The sequence below is a fragment of the Anas acuta genome, chromosome 25 (genome assembly GCF_963932015.1).
Source record: "Anas acuta chromosome 25, bAnaAcu1.1, whole genome shotgun sequence".
In the NCBI taxonomy this organism is placed as follows: Eukaryota; Metazoa; Chordata; class Aves; order Anseriformes; family Anatidae; genus Anas; species Anas acuta.
The window spans coordinates 4,199,845-4,222,677 of record NC_089003.1 but is presented as its reverse complement, the minus strand read 5'-3'; the positions used below and the strand labels follow the sequence as shown (position 1 = coordinate 4,222,677).

The 22,833-nt window shown below is 48.0% G+C and overlaps 1 pseudogene; it reads left to right on the top strand.

Moving 5' to 3' along the window:
- The first annotated feature begins 2,163 nt into the window (after nt 1-2,163).
- LOC137844604 (von Willebrand factor A domain-containing protein 5A-like) lies at nt 2,164-21,478 on the top strand (annotated as a pseudogene).
- The last annotated feature ends 1,355 nt before the right edge of the window (nt 21,479-22,833 follow it).

Sequence of the window (22,833 nt, the reverse complement as noted above, 5' to 3'; positions counted from 1 at the left end):
AGGGGAAGGGAGGGGAAGGGAGGGGAAGGGAGGGGAAGGGAAGGGAAGGGAGGGGAAGGGAAGGGAAGGGAAGGGAAGGGAAGGGAAGGGAAGGGAAGGGAAGGGAAGGAAGGGAAGGGAAGGGAAGGGAAGGGAAGGGAAGGGAAGGGAAGGGAAGGGAAGGGAAGGGAAGGGAAGGGAAGGGAAGGGAAGGGAAGGGAAGGGAAGGGAAGGGAAGGGAAGGGAAGGGAAGGGAAGGGAAGGGAAGGGAAGGGAAGGGAAGGGAAGGGAAGGGAAGGGAAGGGAAGGGAAGGGAAGGATTCAAAGTTAAAAAGTAGGTAAGACTGAAGATTCAAAATAATTAGCTAGAACTGAATGAAATATCAGCTACAGCCCCTAAAAGCACCCAGTCCAAATAGACAAAGACAGCAGACTAGATCAGGAAGGAAGGAAGGAAGGGAAGGGAAGGGAAGGGAAGGGAAGGGAAGGGAAGGGAAGGGAAGGGAAGGGAAGGGAAGGGAAGGGAAGGGAAGGGAAGGGAAGGGAAGGGAAGGGAAGGGAAGGGAAGGGAAGGGAAGGGAAGGGAAGGGAAGGGAAGGGAAGGGAAGGGAAGGGAAGGGAAGGGAAGGGAAGGGAAGGGAAGGGAAGGGAATGAGGAACAGCCTTGCAGGTACCAAGGTCAGTGAAGAAGGAGGGGGAGAGGTGCTCCAGGTGCCGGAGCAGAAGTCCCCTGTGGCCTGTGGTGAAGACCATGGTGAAGCAGGATGTCCCCCTGCAGCCCATGGAGTACCACGGTGGAGAAGGGTTCCAAGCTGCAGCCCATGGAGGAGACCACGGTGGAGCAGGTGGCCCTGCACCGATGGAGGCTGCCGCCTGTGGAAGACCCCTGCCGGAGCAGATTCTGGGCCGGACCTGTAGCCCGTGGAGAGGAGACCACACAGGAGCAGGTGACCTGGCCGGAGCTGCTGCCCGTGGGGGAGCCAAGTTGGAGCAGTTTTCTCCTGAGGGATGGACCCCATGGTACGGACCCATATCTGGAAGAGCTGCTGCCTGTGGGAACCCCACGCTGGATCAGTTCATCAAGGACTGTATCCCGTGGGTGGGACCCTACAGCACAGGGGATGAGAGTGACCGAGAAGGAGTGGCAGAGAAGAAGTGCTGTAGACTGACCATAACCCCCATTCCCCAGTTCCCCTGCGCCGCTCGGGGGGAGGAGGTGGAAGAGGGTGGATGGGGGGGGGGGGGGGGAAGGTGCTCTTGGTTTCTTTCCTTTGTTTCTCACTTCTCTAGCTTGTTAGTAATGAGCAATAAATCTTACTATCTCCCTATGCCGAGTCTATTTTGCCCATTACAATAATTACTGTGTGATCTTCTTGTCCTTATCTCAACCTTTGAGCCCTTTTCATCATATTTTCTCCCCATTCCTCTTTGAGGAGGGGGAGTGAGAGAGTGGCTGTGGTGGAGCTCAGCTGCTCACTCGAGCGGAACCAAAACAAAAGGCAGAGAAGAGCGTCAGGAAGGCCAGCTGATGAACTTGTTTGAAGTACTTGTGTGGGTGCAGGGTAAACTGAGGTGGCCATTTGGAGACACTACCTGATCAGCACCCACTTTTGCTTCTGGCTGTGGGGTGCTTCCTGAGGGGAACACATGAGCCTGCCCCCATCCCCTGAGCCCAGTCCCTCAGCAGAGTGGGCAGTACTGGGCAGACACCCCACCCTGTGCATCGCTGCTGTAGGTTGCTCCCTGATAGCCCTGGCTGTACACATCAAGCCTTTTGCAAGTGGCATCCCTGGCTCGGAGTCCCCGGAAGGTGGCCAACACATTACATGGTCTCTGTCAGTGCCTTTCCTGGCCTCTTTCCTCCATCCAGGCCCAAAAAGCACTTCCCATTCAGATTCCCCATGGCCTTGTTTTCTTTATGGCTCCACTGACATCTCAGAACAGCCTAAAGACCCTGAGCATCCATACACCCAGTGCCTTCCACCCATCCCAACAGGCAGGGCTGGTAGTATCTCCAGTCCCCCTAGCCCATCCCATCAGGAAGGACCGGCAGCATCTTCAGTTCCCAGCCCTGAGTGCACATTTGTCTGCATTCCAGGCAGCCACACAGGCACTGTAACAGGGAACTCAGTTCCTATCTGTCCCTCCCACTTCCTGCAGATATCAGCCCTCCTCCTCCTCCTCCTCTTCCTCCTCCTCCTGCTGCAGCTAACAGTGTTCAGTCACAGAACCATTCCTGTGTCTGTCTGCTCGTTGGTCCTGCTGCAGCATCCTGTTCCATGGTGAGTGTGTGCCTCTACCTCCATCCTTACATCTGTTCCATGCACATGCACACGTTTGTTTGTGCTTGCTGTACTGCTGCAAAGGTTAGGAGGCTTCTCCATGTCTGTCTGTTTTTTATTGCTCAGTCCTGCCAGGCTGAGGGGCATGGAACTTGTGTTGCTGTTCATTTCTGTTGCTCTGTGCAATGAGTCTCTCCATCTCTTGTTACTTACAGGGCTTTTGCATGAGACTAAGAACAACGTATGCCCTCAGGGAGAGTGCAGAAATAGAACTGGTTTGAGTAAGTTAGTTTAAATGTTGTCTATATATTTAGGCTCTTCATGGCCGAGGACAGAAAGTGTGCAAGCTAAGATTCAAATTGCCAATGAGCCATACACGCAGTGATCATGAGATCATACACACAGAGATCATGATATTCATAAATTCATATTAACACAGAATAAGTGAATAAGCATACATATTTTGTTACTAGATTTCTTAAAATTGGTTGCTGATAAAACAAAATTTCTACTATGATCACAGAATTATATCCTTAGTCAGATCTTTACTAATTTAGCAGCACTCAGTTTTATCAAATAGAAATGGTCTTCACAGGAATCCCTCTGACAATGGGGTCCTCCAGCAACTGGAGGTTTATCCATGTACAGCTTAAAGAAACTGGCAACAAGGATGGCCGACTGGAGACAGGGGTCTCTGGCAACACCAGGGACAAAGATGATGTGTATATGAGAGTATCGCTTTCTTATATGAGTAAGGTGCAGACACTTATACCTACCCTTACTTTTTGTGGTGAATGGTCCCTGATGGCAGGTTTGGACATAGTCATTTTCCTTCCTTTCTTCTTTTCTACTTTTCTCATTCTGTACTTTTGCTATGTGAAGACCCCAAACCCAGATGAAAAACTGTCTGATTTTTATGAGGTCCTTTCAAATTTACATGTGTTAAAATCCCCTTAACTTGGTAACTGTTTGGGGCAGTACTGGCAGAGAATACAAGACTGCCATTAATGCTGAGCTGAGTCAGGGTTGCTGGAGGCTCTCCATCTCCTGGGAACAAAAGGGTGGTTCCCAAAACCGTTCCCTCAGAAATCTCACCATGACTGCAGATGATCATCAAGAGCTAACAGTTCTGAGCTCTGTCTAGGTGCTGCATCATTATGCCTGGAATGGAACTGCATGGTCATGCATCACATCTTCCTGGCTGAGAGCTTAGAATGACTTTGCAAGACAGTTCATCCCCTTCCCGCTCTCACCCTGCTTGTGTTAACATTCATGTTTACTCCTGGGGCAATGGGATGGATTTCCATTCATTAGGCTGACTTCTGCTCCTGTATGTAGGACAGTCATAGCCCATTGCTTATTACACCATCTGCCCAGTGTTACAAGCAGAGCACATGGGAGACACTCATCCCTCCCACCCCCGCACGCCCCAGCCTCCCAGCCTTCACTGTGAGCCGTGCTGCAGACGGGTCCCCCCTTGCCTGGTCTCATTTGCAAGGAGGGGGGACACAATTCAGCAAGATGCCTCTTCCTCATCGACTGGGGAGAGGCGAGCAGGGCCGATGCCCCAGTGCTCCAAGCTTCCTTTCAGCCCCTCTCCTTTGCCTTTGTCATCTTCAATGGCCAGATAGAAATGCTGTTGCCATACTTGTCCACCTACCCCCCGCTCTCCACTCCTCATCCCAGGGTCACCAAGGTCTCCAATCCCCATTCTCCCCAACAAGAAGCTCATACCTCAGAGGTGCCCAAGCCACCCCGCCCTTCCTCCCCACTGTTTGCAACCTGTCACCCAGGTGCTACTGCACGGGCAGCTGAGGCAGAGCCACTTTAGCTCCAAATATCCCTGTGGCTTCTTCAAGCACTTAGGTACCAACCAAACACAGTGCAAATTTTCCTTCCTTACACCTTACTCCTTGAAATGAGTTAATACTTCAGCTGGACTGGAACATTGAGGCACTTCCTTTTCCCTTTCCAAAAGCACCAGGGAAGTCCCCTGAGCAAATAAATGCCTTTCACCTGCCCCCACACTTTCATGCAGGCTAGCCGGGCACTCATTCTGTCTTCCTCCTTTTTCCAGAAAGGCATTTCTCACTGGGATCTGATGCCTGCATCAAATGTTTTGCACCAGGATTTGCTGGTTTACTATGATCCCATTAAAAAGGACACTCAGATGCTGTAAAATATCATTTAAAATGACATTCTATGTTGTAGGACAGTAAAGAAATATGAGACATATAGAGAGAGGATAGCATAGATAATCACATCCCCATCAATGTTGGGAACCCCAGGCTGTGCAACATCAAATGATGATCTACCTGATCAGCATGCAATATGTTACAGTGAGCAGGCTACAGTGTCAGCCCTGTTACAGTGATCTGGCTGAGGTTGTCTTGCAGCCAAGGCATTTGTGCAGCCCAGCACAATCCCGAAGGTGAAGCCAGATGTGCAGCACAACACAGAGCAGGCCTGTGCTTCCTCAGGTTAACTATTGTGTGGACCACCAACTCCTTCGTGTGTGAGGATTCTCCAGCCAAGATCACTACGGCACATTCTGGGTATTTACCATAAGCATGCGCTAGGTGATGCTCCTTGCCCACTTAACCATCACTCAGCCACCTACTGGCAATCCTGAACAAACCTACAGGACAAAGCAGCCAATAAATGCAGTGCCAATTCTTCTACTGATACGAAAAAGGACATCTGCTATGATATGACATCACTTGGGGAGCGTATGAAGCATTTTCTGTTACTGGAAAATGTGAAGCATTAGGTAATGAAGAAAGAAACTTGGGACTCTATGAAGAACATGCTTAATGATCTTTAACAGCTTACATAAACCACGGCACATTGGTGTTATAATCACAGCAATAACAAGTACATTTAGGTCAGTTAAGTCTGATGAAATCTGTCAGCATGTGACTACAATCTAACTGTGCTGTGATTAATTCTGATAATTGTCAGTGAATACCTACCAGAAATGTAGCTGCACACAATCATGGTTACTGATAGCAGTATAATGTTGAAGGTATGCAGACCTTTTCACATTCCTTTAGGACAAGCATTTGCACATCCCTGAGATCTACTAACCTGCTGAGGTCCACAGGACCTGTGTATTAGCCCTTGGAGTCAACATTCACAGCACAAGGGCTTCAAGATCCTCCCTCCTGACATGTTGAGCAGGCCCGGAGAAGATGTTTGCATCATGTTTTGCATTAAGAAGAAAAAAAAAAAAAAAAATAGCACTCAGACTTTGTAAAGTATCATTTAATATGCTCTTTATTAAAGCTAACCCAAAAGAGAGGATGGTACAGAAAATGTTACCTTTCTTCGATGCTGGGAACTAGAAGCTGTAAAGCAGCTAGGGAAGGGGGAGAAAAAGAAACAGAAACAATAAGTCCGCGCGGAAGCACAGAGAGAAGGAAAAAAATTATTCTCTACTTCCCATCAACGAGTGGTGTTTGGCCATGTCCTGCAAAGCAGGGCCTCAAAACGCGTAGTGGTTGTTCAGGAGGAACAGCCCTCTCCCCCACGAGAGCCCCCCTTTTATTGCTGAGTGTGACATCAGGTGTTATGGAATATCCCTTCGATTGGTTTAGGTCAGCTTTCCTGGCGATGTCCCCTCCCCATCCTTTGCACACCCCCAGCCTGCTGGCTCTTGGGGCCTTGGAAGGAGTACTGATGCTGTGCCAGCACTATGCAGCAATAGACACAACACCGGAGTGATACCAGTGTTGTTCCAGCTATGAGTGCAGAGCACAGCACTGTGTGGGCTGCTGCAGGGAAAGGTGACTCCATCCCAGACAGACCCAACACATCAGGTTAACTAATATGTGGATCAACAGCTCCTCTGTGTGCAATGTTCACTTGGTCAAGATTGCTGCGTACTTACAGCAATTTACTAGACCCACTAGTTTACAGTGTGTTCTTCACTGGTAATTTTCTTCCTAATGACACCACATAGACCCTGACCTGTCTTTTATCTCCTCTAAATTCAATGGCCTGTAGCTTTCTGTACTTCCTCAATTTCTTCAGGCAGATTGTTTATCATCCTTGCTAAGCCAGTTCTGTCTTTTTGAAGAGTCAGTTGAAACTGACCCAGAAGCAGCCACTTTGTCCTTATTCTGGAGCTTTCCTATTAGTGATGTTATTATATTATACATCACATGGACTAATAATTAATTATATACGCTCATGCAGCAATTCTGCAAGCAATGGTTAACTTCTGCCATTCCATAATCAAAGTTAAATATATTTGTGCTGGATCATGATTTAATTCTATGCTCTAATGGTCCCTCTTTCATTTCCTGTGAATCCAAGATTTACATCTCCTCATACACACTTTCCAAGCTGTCTTTCTCCTGCCTGATAGCAAAAGGAACTCTGTCCTTAACACTTGTGAAGAGCATGCTGGGAATAACTTCAGGCCTAGTAATTGGACTGTTGAAGTCTAAGCAAATACCCTTCATGGAACAACTTCATGGGGTAACCCAACTGTTTTGTTGGAGGGAACTGTCTTAGGACAAGCTCTCACTGAGAACCTGTGCCTCTTCTTCCAGTAAGTATGGAGCCCCTGAATGGAATCTGAACACTGACTGATGTGTGTTCAGCCCTGCTTTCTCTCTGACAGTACTTTCTTTCACAAATATTCTCTCTCCTAAGGGCTCTTTGTGAAGGGAGGGGAAGAGAAAACCAACAACATAGCATGGAGAAAGAATGGGAAAATGTTGGCATTTGGGAGCACACCTGATTCTAGGTGCTTTGATTCCTCCTCCCTCTCTTTTTGCAGACTGTGCTTAGGAAAACCTTCATTGCTGATGGTGACAGATCAGCATCTGCACAAACTGATGTGCTGGTGTATTTGTCCAGCTTGGAGACCTGCTACACTTCCACCACAATGCTCAGGCTGCTGGCCAGCTTCCTGACTGGGGACTGGACCACCTCTGCTCAGGGCTGTTTGGCTAAGCTCTATTTCTTTAGCTCTCTTACAGCTTCTTAGTGCTGCTAGCTGGCAACCGTGTCCTACCATTGGTACTTGGTCAAACTGATATCAAAACAAAAGGACATATGTTTTCTCCCTTTTGATAGAGCAATGGAGCAAAATTTGAAATGCATTATGAGCAGATAGGTCTAACCTTTGCTATGATTAGTTATATAGGAGGAAGTTTAGAAACATTGTATTACTTAGCCAGCTTCATCTATAAGCAAATACAGACTTGAACCTCAAAGTGAAGGCAAGATGATGCAGGCCTGGAGGATGTGTCAAAAGAAGATGAGATGAGGACTCATGCTATGCGTATGTTCTTGGATGTGTAAATGACTAAGCTCAGTATATGCAGGCCGAACATGAAATAATAAGAAAAGAAAGAACAAGATGTCTAGCTCATGCACAAGAGCCGGGTCCAAGCAGTGAACACAGTGAGGAAGACTATTGATGTCCACCAGAAAACCCTAAAAGACCACCGGTAGAAACAAATGTGCATGTTTCAGGGACATTTGAATATTTTAATGACTTCTGAGATGATGATAATTATCCAATAGAAATCTAATGATTTCTAATGATATCTAATGATTTTGAATGATGATCTAAAGTTTTGGTAGTGGGGGGCTGCACAGGTGGCCTCTGTGAGAAGAGTCCAGAAGCTGCCCAGTGTTAGATAAGGGCCAGTTTCATTAGCCCCAGAGGGACCCAACCCTGGCCAGAGTGGAGCCAATAATCGATGTTGTTTGTGCCTTTGTAAGAACAGATTTAAGAAAGGGATAATCTGCTGCACACAGCAGCTGGGAGTGAGAGGACTGAGAAACATAGAATCCTAGAATATCCTGAGTTGGAAGGGACCCATAAGGATCATCAAGTCCAACTGCTGGTGCTACAGAGGTGTGCCCAAAAGTTTAGACCATGTGACTAAGTGCACAGTCCAATCGCTTTTTAAATTCAGACAGGCTTGGTGCAGTGACTGTACCCTGAGGAGCCTGTTCCAGTGTGCAACCACCCTCTCGGTGAAGAACCTCTTCCTGATGTCCAGCCTAAATTTCCCCTGCCTCAGCTTAACACCATTCCTGCGGGTCCTATCACTGGTGTTTACAGAGAATAGGTCACCTGCCTCTTCACTCCCCCTCGCGAGGAAGCTGTAGACCACAATGAGGTCCCCCTCAGCCTCCTCTTCTCCAGGCTGAACAGGCCCAGTGCCCTCAGCCGCTCCTCATACGTCTTCCCCTCTAGGCCCTTCACCATCTTCATTGCCCTCCTCTGGACACTCTCCAACAGTTTAATGTCCTTCTTGTACTGTGGTGCCCAGAACTGCACACAGTACTCGAGGTGAAGTCGGACCAGCGCAGAGTAGAGTGGGACAATCACCTCCCTCGACCGACTAGCGATGCTGTGCTTGATGCACCCCAGGATACGGTTGGCCTTCCTGGTTGCCAGGGCACACTGCTGGCTCATATTCAACTTGCAGTCGACCACAACCCCCAGATCCCTCTCTGCGGGGCTGCTGTCCAGCATCTCATCGCCCAGTCTGTACATATAGCCAGGGTTGCCCTGTCCCAGGTGCAGGACCCAGCACTTGCTCTTGTTAAACTTCATGTGGTTGGTGATCGCTCAGCTCTCCAATCTGTCTAGATCTCTCTGCAAGGCCTTTCCACCCTCATCAGAGTCCATAACTCTCCAAGTTGGTGTCGTCAGCAAATTTCCTCAGAACACCTTCTAGTCCTATATCCAAATCATTTATAAAAACATTGAAGAGGACTGGCCCTAAAATGGAGCCTTGAGGGACCCCACTAGTGACCATCTGCCAGCCAGATGTGGCCCCATTAACACAACCCTTTGAGACCTGCCTGTCAGCCAATTGCTCACCCATCATTTGATGTTTTTGTTAAGTTGTATGCTGGACATTTTGTCCAGTAGGATCCTATGGGAAACCGTGTCAAAAGCCTTGCTGAAGTCCAAAAAGATCACATCAGCTGGTTTCCCTTGATCAACTAGATGGGTGATCTTATCATAAAAGGAAGTCAAATTTGTAAGGCAGGACCTATCCCTCATGAACCCATATCGGCTGGGACCAATGACCGCATTGTCCCCCAGGTGCGCTTCAATAACTTCAAGAATCATCTTCTCCATAATTTTACCAGGCACTGACGTGAGACTGACTGGCCTGTAATTGCTAGGTCTTACCCTTCTTGAAAACTGGGACAACATTTGCCAGCTTCCAGTCCACTGTGACCTCTCCAGATTCCCAAGATCATTGAAAAATAATTGAGAGAGGACCCGTGATGACATCAGCTGGCTCTTTAAGCACCCTGGGATGGATCCCATCCAGACACATGGACTTGTATGGATCCAGGTGGAGTAGCAAATTCCGCACATGTTCAGGGTTGGTTGGGTTTTTGTTATTCCCACCGTCATGGTCCTCCCACTCAGGTCAACCAGGGTCCCAAAGCCCACCATCAGCATTGAAGACAGAGGTGAAGAAGGCATTAAACGTCTCTGCTTTGCATATGTCATTGTCTGTGAGGAGACCTTCCCCGTCAAGTAGCGGATCTACTACATCCCTGAAGACACCAAGGTCAGTGAAGGAGAGCAGGAGGTGCTCCAGGAGCTGGAACAAAGTTCCCCTGCGGCCTGTGGAGAGGTCCCTGCTGGAGCAGGCTGTCCCCCTGCAGCCCATGGGTCCCACAGCAGAGCAGATCTCCATGCTGCAGACCGTAGAGAACGGGGTCCCACCATGGGTTCCACAGTGGGGCAGGGGATTTGGGGTGTGCTGCCACCCATGGGGGACTCATGCTGGAGCAGTCTGCTTCAGACAGGTGGACCCTGTGGTACAGACCCATATTGGAACAGTTCTTGAAGAGCTGCTGCCTGTGGGAAGCCCACACAGGATCAGTTCAGGAAGACGGCATCCCATGTGAGGGACCCTATGTGGAGCAGGGACAGAGTGACTGTGAAGGAGTGGCAGAGATGAAGTGCTATATAGTGACCACAGCCCCCATTTCCCCATTCCCCTGCGCCACTCAGGTGGAGGAATTGGAAGAGGGTGGATGAGGGGAAGGTATTTTTTTTTTTTAGTTTCTCATTCCTCTGTTTTGTTAGTAATAGGTCATAAATTTCTCTAGCCTACCTATGCTGAGTCTGTTTTGCCTGTCACAATAATTACTGAATGATTGCCATGTCCTTATCTCAGCCCTTAGGCCCTTTTCATCTTATGTTCTCCCTCTTTCCCTTTGAGGAGGGGTAGTGAGAGAGCAGTTGAGGTGGAGCTTAGCTGTCCAGCTGGGTAAAACCACCACAGACTCATCTTCCCCCCACTGGCCTGGATGGCCATCCTTGCATCCAACCACAAATTCCATCCTCCTGCCCAACTTCCCATACATTCATATTTTTCTGCCATTCACTCCTCCTGCCACTAAGTACTGCCCTCTTCAACCAACAGCTTTGCCACTCTCCTCCCACAAATCCATATATGCATCCACCCATCTGCCCAGACTATGTTTCATCTGCTCTTTGTCCACCCCTCCTCTGTCCATTTCTTCCTGTCATTGGTGCTGGTTTCCTCCATGTGCAGTTGCCATCGCTCAGGCCCAAACCCATGCTCTGCCTTGTTTCTCAGTCTCTGACCATTATTTCTGCCACCTTCCCTTCCCTGTCTAGTGTAAATTAAGCGCACACACACACACAACTTGAGGCAACAGATTTTTTGGACATCTGCAGTTCCTATTGCAGGCCTCTCTCCTACCAATCTACTACCAGGCTAGTGAAAAACAATCTTGAGATAAGGATATGAGGAAGCAAGAGTCATCTTGTACACTGGTGGGAGCTTCCTGTCTTAGAGGAAGGGAAGATGGAGGTGCCCAGTTTCTTTCATGAGGTCCTCATAACTCACTTTATGCTCTTTCCCACACAGAACCTGTCTTCAACCTCAACCTTCAAGTCAAGATGAGGCCAAGTGGCATGCTGAGAAAGCGTCGTATGTACAGGGGTGAGTTGGGGCCAGGAGTGTGGTGTCTGTGAACAGTGGGGAGGATTTTTACTGGAAAATCAATGTGGAAAGGAACTGATTTCTTGAATGGTTGAGAGGGAAGCACATATCCTTGTGTTCTGGAAACTCAGAGGCATGCCCTGTAGTCAGTATTTACTTTTTCTGAGTTGCATAGGAAAAAAGAGGTTGCTGTACATGTGATTCATTTCACCCATAGTGCTTAGGGCTTTCCAGGGAAGCCATCAAGAAATGGGACGATGATGTGGACCTCCTGTGACTACTTTTTATGTTATGCTATGGTCCCTCCTTCCTTTTCAGTAGTGCAAAATGAGTCGTATACGCACTTAAGTTAATCTCTCTGGAACATTAGTCTCAAAACAGGAGGTAGGACTTGCTTCTTGTCTCTGAGATACAGCATGAAGGTTTGAAGAGCTGCAGAGAATTTCCTGCCATTTGCATGAAGCTTGCTGTGGGGTTATCTCATTCCATATATTGAAGGACAGACTTGTCACAGTGCCATGATAGGTCTGAATTAAGGTGAAGCATGGAACAATTAGGTGATCTGAGGTCTATGCGAGACAGAACGGGGCTTAGAGAGATGAGGAAATGTGGTCCAAGTGACACATACTGGCAGCCTTAGGGACCTTTCATTGCTGTTTGTCAGCTTTTGCAAATTGTATTTCTGTGGCAAGTTTGGACACACAAATGTTGCCTATTGCTAGCAGACACTTTAAATGTAAAATACTCTACAGTCAACCAGTGAGTCTGACAACTGTTATGTCTTCCTCAGGATTATTTGACAGGGGAATATGGTTCTTTTCAATATATCAAGAAATACAGCTGGAATCTGTGGCAGTAAATGTAAACATCCAGGACTTTGTGGCTGATGTGGAGTCTAAGCTGTTTTTCCGCAATAAGCAGCAAGTCTCTGAGGAGATCATGTTCGTCTTTCCTGTGGACCCTGACACTGTTGTATACACCTTCTATGCTACAATGGGGGACACCCGTATTGAAGCAATGCTCTGGGACAAGGAGGAGGTACTCTGATTCTTTGGGGGGGAGTGGGGGTGGGGGATTGATGGGGCAGGGAGAGGGGTTCAGGTTGAAGTGAAGTGTGGAAGTGAGAGAATAAAATTCTGCTGAGACCTCAGTAACACATTTTTCTCGCTTTGTGGTAGGCCCAGAAGCTGCACAAAGCCACTTCAGGCATGGAGAATTTGAGATACCTGCAAGATCAGCCAGATATTTGGGGTCCAGTGTTTGCCTGTTTCTTGGGGACCCTGCCTCCTAACAGGGATGTGGCCATCAACCTGTGCTATATCCAGGAGCTGCCGCTGCATACTGATGGAGCTGCCTTGTTTTGCTGGTCACGATACCTTCTCCCCCAACATACGTGCTTTAGTGAGTGATCCCACGGGTGCCTATACCAGGGAGGAGCACACTCCTCCTCACCATCTCTGTGGGGCAGGACCCCATAGCTGCACACATGCCACACCTATAGAATCTGAAAATAACCCCTCATACCTCACAGCCAGAAGCCCCCCAGGTCTCCCCACATATTCCACAGCAAAAGAACCCCACAAATTCCTATACAGTCCACACTGTGAGACTACAGATCCCCCCATACAAGCATTGCAGTGAGAAAATCTCAGATTCCACATCTGACCCACCACCACCACCCATGACAGATAGTACTCCACAATCACTGTCTGCTGCCCAAATTCTCTCCTTTCACTTTCTCACATCTTTTTGTCCCTACAGACTGGCAGATTTCTGAGGACGAGATACTGGAAAACCTGCACTTTAGAATCTGCCTGCAGTCAGCCTGTGGTGTGTCTCATGTAGACATTAACAGCAGCCACACCCCTCTGCAATACACAGCTCCAGATCAGACATCTGCTGAGGTATGGCCCTGTCAGATGCCAGAGTCCCAAAGTGGCAAAGTAGGGAAGGGTCTGTGATGTACTGATGATACTAAGGACTCCTTGGTCCTTTTATTTGGTTCTCTTTCCTCCCCACACCCTACTTGTCCTCAGGTTTCCTTGAAATCAACACCTTGGCACTTTGATGATTTGCAATTGCTTGTGTATTATAAAGGGCCTCACAATCTCAGTGCTGTGGTGGAGAGCAGAGATCCCAAAGCTGCACCTGGTGAGTGTGGATGGCAGACTGGGCACCAGGGAGACTGGGGAAATCTGAGGAATTTTCAGGCAATAGCTTCATCAAATTAGAGAATCACAGAATATCACAAGTTGGAAGGGTCCCACTTGGATCATGAAGTCCAAATCATGGTTTCACTCAGGATTACCTAAGGTTAAACCATATGCCTAAGAGAATTTTCCAAATGCTTCTCAAAGTCCAACAGGTGTGGTGCTATGACCGCTTCCCAGGGCAGCCTGTTCCAGTGCCCGATTGCTCTCTCAGTGAAGAACCCTTTCCTAATATTCAATCTGAACCTCTCTGGACACAGCTTTATACTATTCCCCAGGTCCTGCCATTGGTCACCAAAGAGAAGAGATCTGCACTTTCTCCTCTACTCCCCTTCATGAGGAAGCTGTAGGCCACAGTGAGGTCTCCCCTCAGTCTCCTCTTCTCTAGAACAAACCAACCAACCGACTTCAGCTGCTCCTCATAAGTCTCCCCTCTAGACCCATCTAGAATTTGGCACTTGGTCTTGTTAAAGGTCATGTTGTTGGAGCTTGCCTAGCCCTCTAATTTGTTAAGATCTCTTTGAAAGGCCTCTCTATCCTTGAGGGAGTCAGCAGCTCCTTCTAAGTTAATATCGTAGGTTGGAGCTAAGGGCAATATGTAGGACAAAAGCAAAGAGACAGAGAAGGGGTTTCCAACCTAAAAATCCTCCTTGCTTCTCCCCCACGCTCCAGGATCCCTGCTGGGAGACCCTGTGGTGATGGTGACACTGAAGCCCAGCATTCCTGAAGTGGTGCCCAGTACAGGCCAACTTGGGGAATTCCTCTTTCTCATAGACTGCAGCCTCTTCCAGGATGCACAGGTACCATCTGAGGAGGTCTTCAGTGTGGACTTTTCACAATACTTCTGCTCAGGTGGTGGGGATAGAGGCAAGCTGCTTCGTGGGAGTGGATGTTCTGCCTAGCTTTCCCATCTAAGCTCTTCCCATCGTTCTGTCTGTCCCTAGAACACACTGCTCTTCCTCCTCAAGAGTTTGCCTGTGGGCTGCTATTTCAACATCTACAGTTTTGGGGCCACTTTCAAAGCCTTCTATCCGTGAGTTGGGGGTGATGTTGGGGCAGGGCCAAGGGGCAAGTTGAGTATGACTCTTCTAAGTGAAACTAGAGACAAGCTCTAGCTGGATGGCAGCTGTTGGGTTGGATCTGTTAGAGGCACTGATAGAGTAAGTTCTCCTTTCAGGCTGCTTCTAGAACACTGGTAGTGAGGTAGAGCTTTCCTGGGAAGTGGTCATGTGGATATCATGGGGATAGCTGTGGACCAGGTTCTCTCCCTCTGACATTCTGCTTGCTCTCCCATAGGCAAAGTGTGGAATACACGCAAGAAAGCATGGACAATGCTGTGAGACGCCTCTCTTCCATCTGCCCTGATCTAGGGGGCTGTGACCTCCTGGGCCTCCTAAAGACAATCTACAGCACACCACTCCTTCATGAGCATCCCCGCCAGGTATCAGGGCACAAAGTGTAACGGGGAAGTGAAAGAATGTAAACAGTGGGGCAAAGGCAGATTTCAGTATGCATCATGAGTCATGCTGCTGGCGCTTGCATTGAGAGTTGCCATGTAGGGGGGCATTCTAATGTCAGAACGTGACACCGTCATTGGGGAGAGCAGCTTAGGAGGGCTTCTGTGGAATTTGCCTTTGGAGAAAGTGGATATTCCTTGTGGCATGCCACTTTACTAGCAGATGTCTTGGTGTTCCTGAAAGGAAACACAATCCCTTTCTCTCCCTCTTTCAAGGTGGAAAAGGGTAAGGCTGCCTGCATTGTAGGACAGTATCTTTCCTCTGTGAGGGTTCACAGCCCTAAAAATCTTTGTTTCCCCTCCTCTCTGCCTCAGCTCTTCATATTCATCCAGAGGAAGGTCTCCAGTGAAGAGGAAGCTATCATGGCTGAGGTCCACCGCTACCGTGATGACCAACGGTAATGGGGGAGCCCTGTTCCTGTCCCCCAACATGGTCACTCGCCCTGACTGTCAGTCTTTCAAAAATTCTCTCAGGTCCTAGTCTGTCCTACATCTTCTCTTTGGTGGAACTTCAGCAATGACCTCCACACACTCTTTCCTTACCTCACTAAGACTGCCTATGCTCTTCTTGTAGTGGGCCTTCTCTCACAATTTTTCCAGGCTGTTCTCAGCACTTTTCTTTTTCCCCTCACCATGCAATACCTCAGTATGCTCTGAGGGCCCAAAATCCATTCCCATGACCTCTATAACCCCAAAAAGTTTAACCTCTCCCTACACAGCAGGCAAACTCTCTCACTCCAGGGTGAGAGAATGCTGAATCACAGTTTCATTCCTACAATTAAAAACAGTCTTACCTTTCCTTTATACCAATCTTGCCATTCTTACCTCTCACCTTTGTCCACTCTCTAACCTTTCTCTCTTTTCCTGTACAGGTGTTTCTGTTTTCCTGTTAACAGCTGTGACAGCTTCAACCTTTGCCAGGCTATTTCCCTGGAGACGAAGGGTGAATGTGTGTGCATCCACTCCAAACTGGACATGACATCTGAGGTAACTCCCCAGTCACCTGTGCTTCCAGCATTCCCACTGCTCTATACAGCACTTCCAATGGTTCTCCTAGATATGCAAGGCGATCCAAATGCCATCATCCACGCCAACTCAGAGACCCCCTCCAGCAGTCTGTGCTCTCTGTGTCCCCTCACCAGGCAGTGAAATGCCTGCAGCAGGCCCTGAAGCCTCTGGCAAGTGAGATCTCACTGCACTGGGACCTTCCACCAGGCCTGGAGGTGACAATGATTAGAAAAGCTCCCGAGTCGATCTTCCAGGGACATCAGAGCATCATCTATGCCCAGATCCATGGACAAGCACAGGTGAGAGATCAGATCCAGGAGCAAGGCTTTCTGGAAGGTATAGGAAACACTCCCAGTTTCATGTTCTCAACACAGGGAATTGTTCACCTCTACAAGACCTGGGAAAGACCAGTGTTATGTCTCTGTGAACCCTGTCTTTTCCCTCCGAGATGCCACTGCCTCTGCTCCAACTACGGACATCTATCTACTACTTTAGCAGAGCAGAGATGGACGCTAAGTGGCCAGCCTCCCTGTGCTTTGCAGATAAACTTTTCTGTCTGATTCTTTCCCTTGTGTCCCCAGGATCCAGAGGCAGATGTGGCAGCTGTGACCCTAAAGTACCTTGTAGGCAGTCAGTCCTTCGATTACACACTCAGGTTCTCACTGCTCCCATCAGCAGATGACAGGTGAGAGGATAACATAATGGCCCACAAAGACAAAGGGATATTATCAAGGTCTCAAGGAGGGACAACAGGTGTCCTTTGCTTGCATACCTTGAGACGGGAAGACAATATAGGTTTCCAGTGCTCCCAACTTATCTCCTCTGCCTTGACATGGGGAGAGGATTTGGGTGACCATTGCCCCACTGCCCCCTCATCTTTACTCCTGCTGCTCCTCCACAGCAGCCTTGGTTGAGGGAAACACTGTTGACGTAGTCTACCTAGACTTCAGCGAGGCCTTCGACATGGTCTCCCACAATATTCTCCTGGAGAAGGTGGAAGCCCATGGCTTGGACAGGTACGCTTTTTGCTGGGTTAAAAACTGGCTGGACGGCTGGGCCCAGAGAGTGGTGGTGAACAGATTGAAATCCAGCTGGTGACTGGTCACCAGTGATGTTCCCCAGGGGTCAGTGTTGGGGTCCATCCTCTTTAATATCTTTATTAATGATTTGGATGAGGGAATTAAGTGCACCCTCAGTAAGTCTGCAGACAACACCAAGCTGGGGAGAAGCGACAATCTGCTGCAGGGCAGGAAGGCCCTGCAGAGAGACCTGGACAGGTCAGATCAATGGGCAGAGGATAATGGGATGATGTTCAACAAGTCTAAGTGGTGGGTCCTGCACTTTGGTCCCAACAACCTCATGCAGCATTACAGGCTTGGGGCAGAGTGGTTCAAAAGCTGTGCAGAAGAAAAGGATCTGAGGGTGCCGATTGATGCTCGCCTGACCACGAGCTGGCAGTGTGCCCAGGTGGCCAAGAAGGCCACCGGCATCCTCGCTTGTATCAGGAATAATGTAGCCAGTGGGACCAGGGATGTGATCTGTATTCTGCTCTGGTGAGGCCACACCTTGAATAGTGTTCAGTGTTGGGCTCCTCACTACAAGAAGGACATTGAGACCCTGGAGCATGTCCAGAGAAGGGCTACAAAGCTGGTGAAGGGTCTGGAGCACAAGTCTTATGAGGAGCAGCTGAGGGAACTAGGGTTGTTCAGTCTGAAGAAGAGGAGGCTCGGGGGAGATCTTACTGCTTCTCTACAGCTACCTGAAAGGAAGGTGTGGGGAGCTGGGTGTTGGCCTCTTCTTGCAGATAGCCAGTGATAGGACAAGAGGGAATGGCCTCAAGTTGCACCAGGGGAGGTTGGAAGTGAGGAGACATTTCTTCTCAGAAAGAGTAGTCAGGCATTGGGATGGGTTGCCCAGGGAGGTGGTGGCGTCACTGTCCCTGGGGGTTTTTAAGGAAAGGTTGGACATAGTGCTTAGGGACATGGCTTAGTGTAGCTTTTTTGAAATTCTTTTGCAAACACAGATGCAGAACCCTGGTAATCGTTTCTTTCACTCAGATTTTGGAAAAATGAGATTTGAAACACTCTTAGTGCAAGTCCTAGGAAACCTGACCAGGGATCCCAGTTGTGTTTCCTTGGTTCTGATAGTCCCTGGAAATGAGTGCTGGGACTCATTTGTCGCTTTAACACCGTCTCTGGGAGTGTTTAAGGAAAGGTTGGACGTGGTGCTTAAGGACATGATTTAGTGGGCAATATTGGTGGTAGGGGGATGGTTGGACCAGATGATCTTGGAGGTCTTTTCCAACCTTAATCGTTCTATGATTCTATGATCTCATCCCCCTACCCACAGTGGAAACAAGGACTAACCCCCTTTCTCTGCAGGCTGCCTGTGCACCGTATGGCCATGATGCATCTGCTGTGGAAACTGTCCCGGGATGGGACAAGCAGGTCAGAGAAGGACATCTGGCAGAATGCAGTTACGTTCAGCCTCAGCCTGGGGGTCCAATCCCCCTTCACATCCAGCATAGCTGTACGCATGGAACTGATGGATACCTGGCACCATGGTAAGGCCAAGAATAGTGGGGATAGGATTGTAAGGGGAAAGTGGAACTTGCTGGTCTGATGCCTCCTCACCATCACCAGCCCCATATCCTGTGGGCCTGAATAACCGTTTGCCTATCTCTTAAATACATTAGTCTAACCCTCACTCCCCATCTTCCTGCCTCTCTCTCAGATTCTTTGCCTCTAGACTCCCCTATGCTGCTTCCTCCCTCTCACAACCTGGTTCCCTGCCAGCTTCTCTGGTGTGGCTTCAGGCCTGTGTGGTTCAACTCCACCAAGTTTTGGATGGTCCAAAAGTTCCAGTTCTGTCTTGAGATGCTTCATCCCAAAGCCTCTGATGCTGTAGTACTGACCAAGCTCTCATCCCCCCGTAAAGGTAAGTAGAAAATTCTCAACTGTGGATCCTCGGATGTGTTGCATAACAGTTGAACTCTCCTTTCAGTATTTATTTTCTCACCAGACTTCCTGATTATCACTGTGCTGGTGACGGATGGAGAAATAGGCAAAGCAAATTTGCCCTTAGTGCATTGGAAGCCTCAGTCCAGACAGAACATGAAAGGAAGAGACTGCTGTCTAGGTCTTGAGCTGAAGAGAGAGGCTAGTGCTTCTCTCTGGTGCTGGGGCAGAAGTGCCCTCCTCTGTGAGAGGTATACTCTAGACAAGGCCTGGAGCTGCTAACTGAAGGAACGAAAAGTAATGAGCACACTGCACACCATCAGGGTGAATGAAGAGGAGATTGCTGTGGTCTTTGTGGAAAGTCTGCAGAGAGAAGATTTTGAGTGACCTGAAGCAAGGACATCTGGAATTCACAGTCAGAATGGAGAAAGCTGGAGGCTTGTGACTTCTGGCACCAATAGGAAGGCTCCTGCTCAACCTGCAGACCTGCAGCTCCAGAATAAGTATAGTGCCCAGGCACTGGTGAGAACAAACTAGGACTTTCAGCGGAGGCATCCAGAGTCAGCTGAGCCTGACTCTAGTGTCCAAACAGAAAGAAAAGGCATGTGAATTACTGGAAACTCTCTCATTACGATAAAGGCATTGATACACTAGAATGAATCTAGAGGAAGGCCACTAAAATGAGGGGGCTGAACTACATGGCATGCAAAAAGAAGTTGAAGGAACTCGTTTTGTTATTAAGGATACCTTATTTTTGTCTATAATTACCTGACTGGAGGAAGATCCAAAGAATACAGAGACTTGGAGGTACATGGCCTTAGGATAAGAGGCAATTGATACAAGTTGGAACAAGGGAAATATTGAATGGGTATAAGGAAGTTTTTGTTTTGTTTTGTTTTGTTTTAAATCATAATAACCAAGAACTGTTGGAATCCTCAACCTTGGAGATGTTCATGATAAGTTCCTGGGTAAGCTGATCGAAATGAAAACTTCCTTGAATTATGGCATTGGACTAGATGACCTCCAGAGATTCCTGCCAACCTAAATTACATTGTATACATTTAGGCTAGCTTTACATGATCCCTAGTTCTGCCCCCAAGTTCTTTGTTCCCCAATACTTCTTCTGCCCATAAAAGCTGTTAATTCTGCTGCAGAACTCGGACATGCCTAGAACATTAATATCCTATGGTCTGTGCTTGACCCTCCTCACCTTCACACTCACGTATTGCAGTGCTGTTGTAGCTTCAAAGAAGTCTTATATCCCAGAATGTGGAAAGGAGCAGCTCATGTTGAGACTGGGTTCAAGAATTGATGGTGGAGAAGGATGAAGTGAGGTTTTAAATGCTGTATAATCATAGAATGGTTTGGATTGGAAGGAACCTTTAATGATCATAGAATCATTTAGGCTGGAAAAGACCTATAAGATCAGCAGTGTCAGCATACCTGTGAGGGACTGGGAAAATTTGAGGGTGCTCTGGGAGTTCTGGAAAAGTCCAGGATGCCTTTGGAGGTCTGGGAAAACTTTGGAAAGCCCAGAAAGGATGTAGGACAGTTGAGGATATCTGGAGAAGGTAGAATTTAAGGTTACTAACCATTGCTTATTTCATAGGAGCTATGTGAATATTTCTGTCTTCCAGAGCAGGAATCTCCTCCTGAAGAGCTGGTGATGGAGGAACCACCACCATTTCACATAAGTTGGGACTGGAAAATTTCACCGTTGTCGACAAGACTGTGTGACTTCTCCAGTCTCAGGGCAGTAGTGGCACTCCAGAAAGCAAATGGCTCATGGGACCTGACCTCAGCCCTGACCTCAGCCTTGGGGCTCAGCAAGGCTGAAGTTAAGGGCCAAAGGCCCAGTAAGGTAAGCAGATCAGGGGCGGGTGGGGGGAAATATCATGAGCTGAACTTTTATCTTCTCCAAGTTTCCAGTCTGAGCTGAACCATCAGGAGAAGATCAGAACAGTCAGGATATTGAGGCTGTCTGCTTGTAGAAAGGAGAGATGTAATCAGGTATCTGGGAACTTTCTGGCATTGAGGATTTCAGAAGATCAGAGAGTTTGTGTGTGTGTATAGAAGTCCTCCTTTCAGGCAAAGATTTGTCCAAAGGTTTGTGCTATTTTAGGTTTGGTCTTTCTTTTCCCCCTGACTGTTCCATTTTCCTCCACAGCATGTGAAGCCGACTGCCTGGGCCACAGTGTTGGCCTTAGTCTGGTTGCACCGGTATAAATGGAGGGTATCTTGGTCAGAACTTCTGGAGGCCAAGTCTTGTAGGTGGCTACGGGACCAAACTGGTAAGTAGATTTTGCTAGGAGGAGTCATACTCTAGGCATTTCCCACAAACTTGCACAGCAAACACCCATGTTCTTCTTTCCCTGTGCTCCTGTGTGGCAGTCTATGAGACTGGCAGTACACACTGTCTTCCCTTTCTGAGTTGTGTCCATCCTCTACCTTTTCTCTCTACTTGCAGAGATCCATCTGGATGAATGTCTGGAAGCAGCAAATTCCCTCTTAGGTTGCTTGGTAGAGCCCATCAGCTTCAGGATGTGAACTTCCCCATACTACTTGGAGTGAGCAAAAAGTTGGTCAGGGATGCAGCCAGGATTAGTGACCTAAACTGTCTGAAAGGATATTCAGTATCATTAATACAATGCTAAAAATAAAATATGAAAAAGAAAAATGGAGGGGAGAGGAGAAGAGAGGGCAGGGCAGGGCAAGGGGAGGGGGAAACTGGGGCAAGTTGAGGCTGGAGTAGGGGACATTGTCTTCCAGAGAAGGCATTGCTTAGAGATTGGATGGGCATCAGTTTACTTGTAGGAGATGGTGAGTGCCTTTGCATCAGAACTGGTTGCCTACGCATTATTTGTTTTTTCCCCTCTTTTCTTCATTTATTAAACTGTCTATATCTTGACATGAGTCCTCTTGCTTTTGCTCTTTTGTGTGCATCCGATCCTTCAACCAGTAGCCCCAAAGCCCTAAAGTTCCTTTCAGTCACTTTTGGTCTTTTTTCTATCTTATCAGTGCCAACATGAAAAACCAATAAAGGGTAATAATCAGAGGGATGTACCAGATGAGCGGCTTTCCAAGTGATGTCTCTTACCTGAGCCCCAGGGAGACAACAGATTTGCCTATAGGTTGGGTCTGGATGGCAAATCAGGCCTTCCATTCCCTTCAGAAGGGAGTCCCCTATGACAATAACCCTTCTTTTTTTTTTCTTGGTGGGAGTTGTTGTGATGTGGGGCTTAGATTGACTTGCCCTTGGCAACTCCCCCAATGTGGATGGACCTTTGTCCACATTGCCATTCGCTTGCCCATTAAGTTCCAGAGCCTCATAACTGTTGTGTAGGGGCACCTGGGAGGGTAAGGTAGGCAACAGGGGGGTTCACCTGCTGTGCTGAACAAGAATCTGCTTTTCCTTGGTTCTGATAGTCCATGGAAATGAGTGCTGGGACTCATTTGTCGCTTAAACACCGTCCCTGGGAGTGTTTAAGGAAAGGTTGGATGTGGTGCTTAAGGACATGATTTAGTGGGTGATGTTGATGGTAGGGGACCAGATGATCTTGGAGGTCTTTTCAGACCTTTATCATTCTATGATTCTATGATCACGTCCCTTCACCTGTTGCCCTTCTTTAAGCAGGGATATATGACCTTCAGCCCAAACCTAATCTATGCTATGATTCCATGATTTTGTGATTCTAAGTGTCTCCCGAGTAAGAAAACAGAGACCAATGTCTTATAGCTTGATAACAGTCTCACGTTTGAACTCTGCCCCAATACATTGCATGGAAGAACTGAGCTCATACAGTTTAGATGAAAAAGCTAAAGAACAAACTTCATCAAAACTTGTCTAGGCAGATATAAATGCTGGTTCTTGACAATGATATTTTAGGCACATAAATGGAATGCATAAGG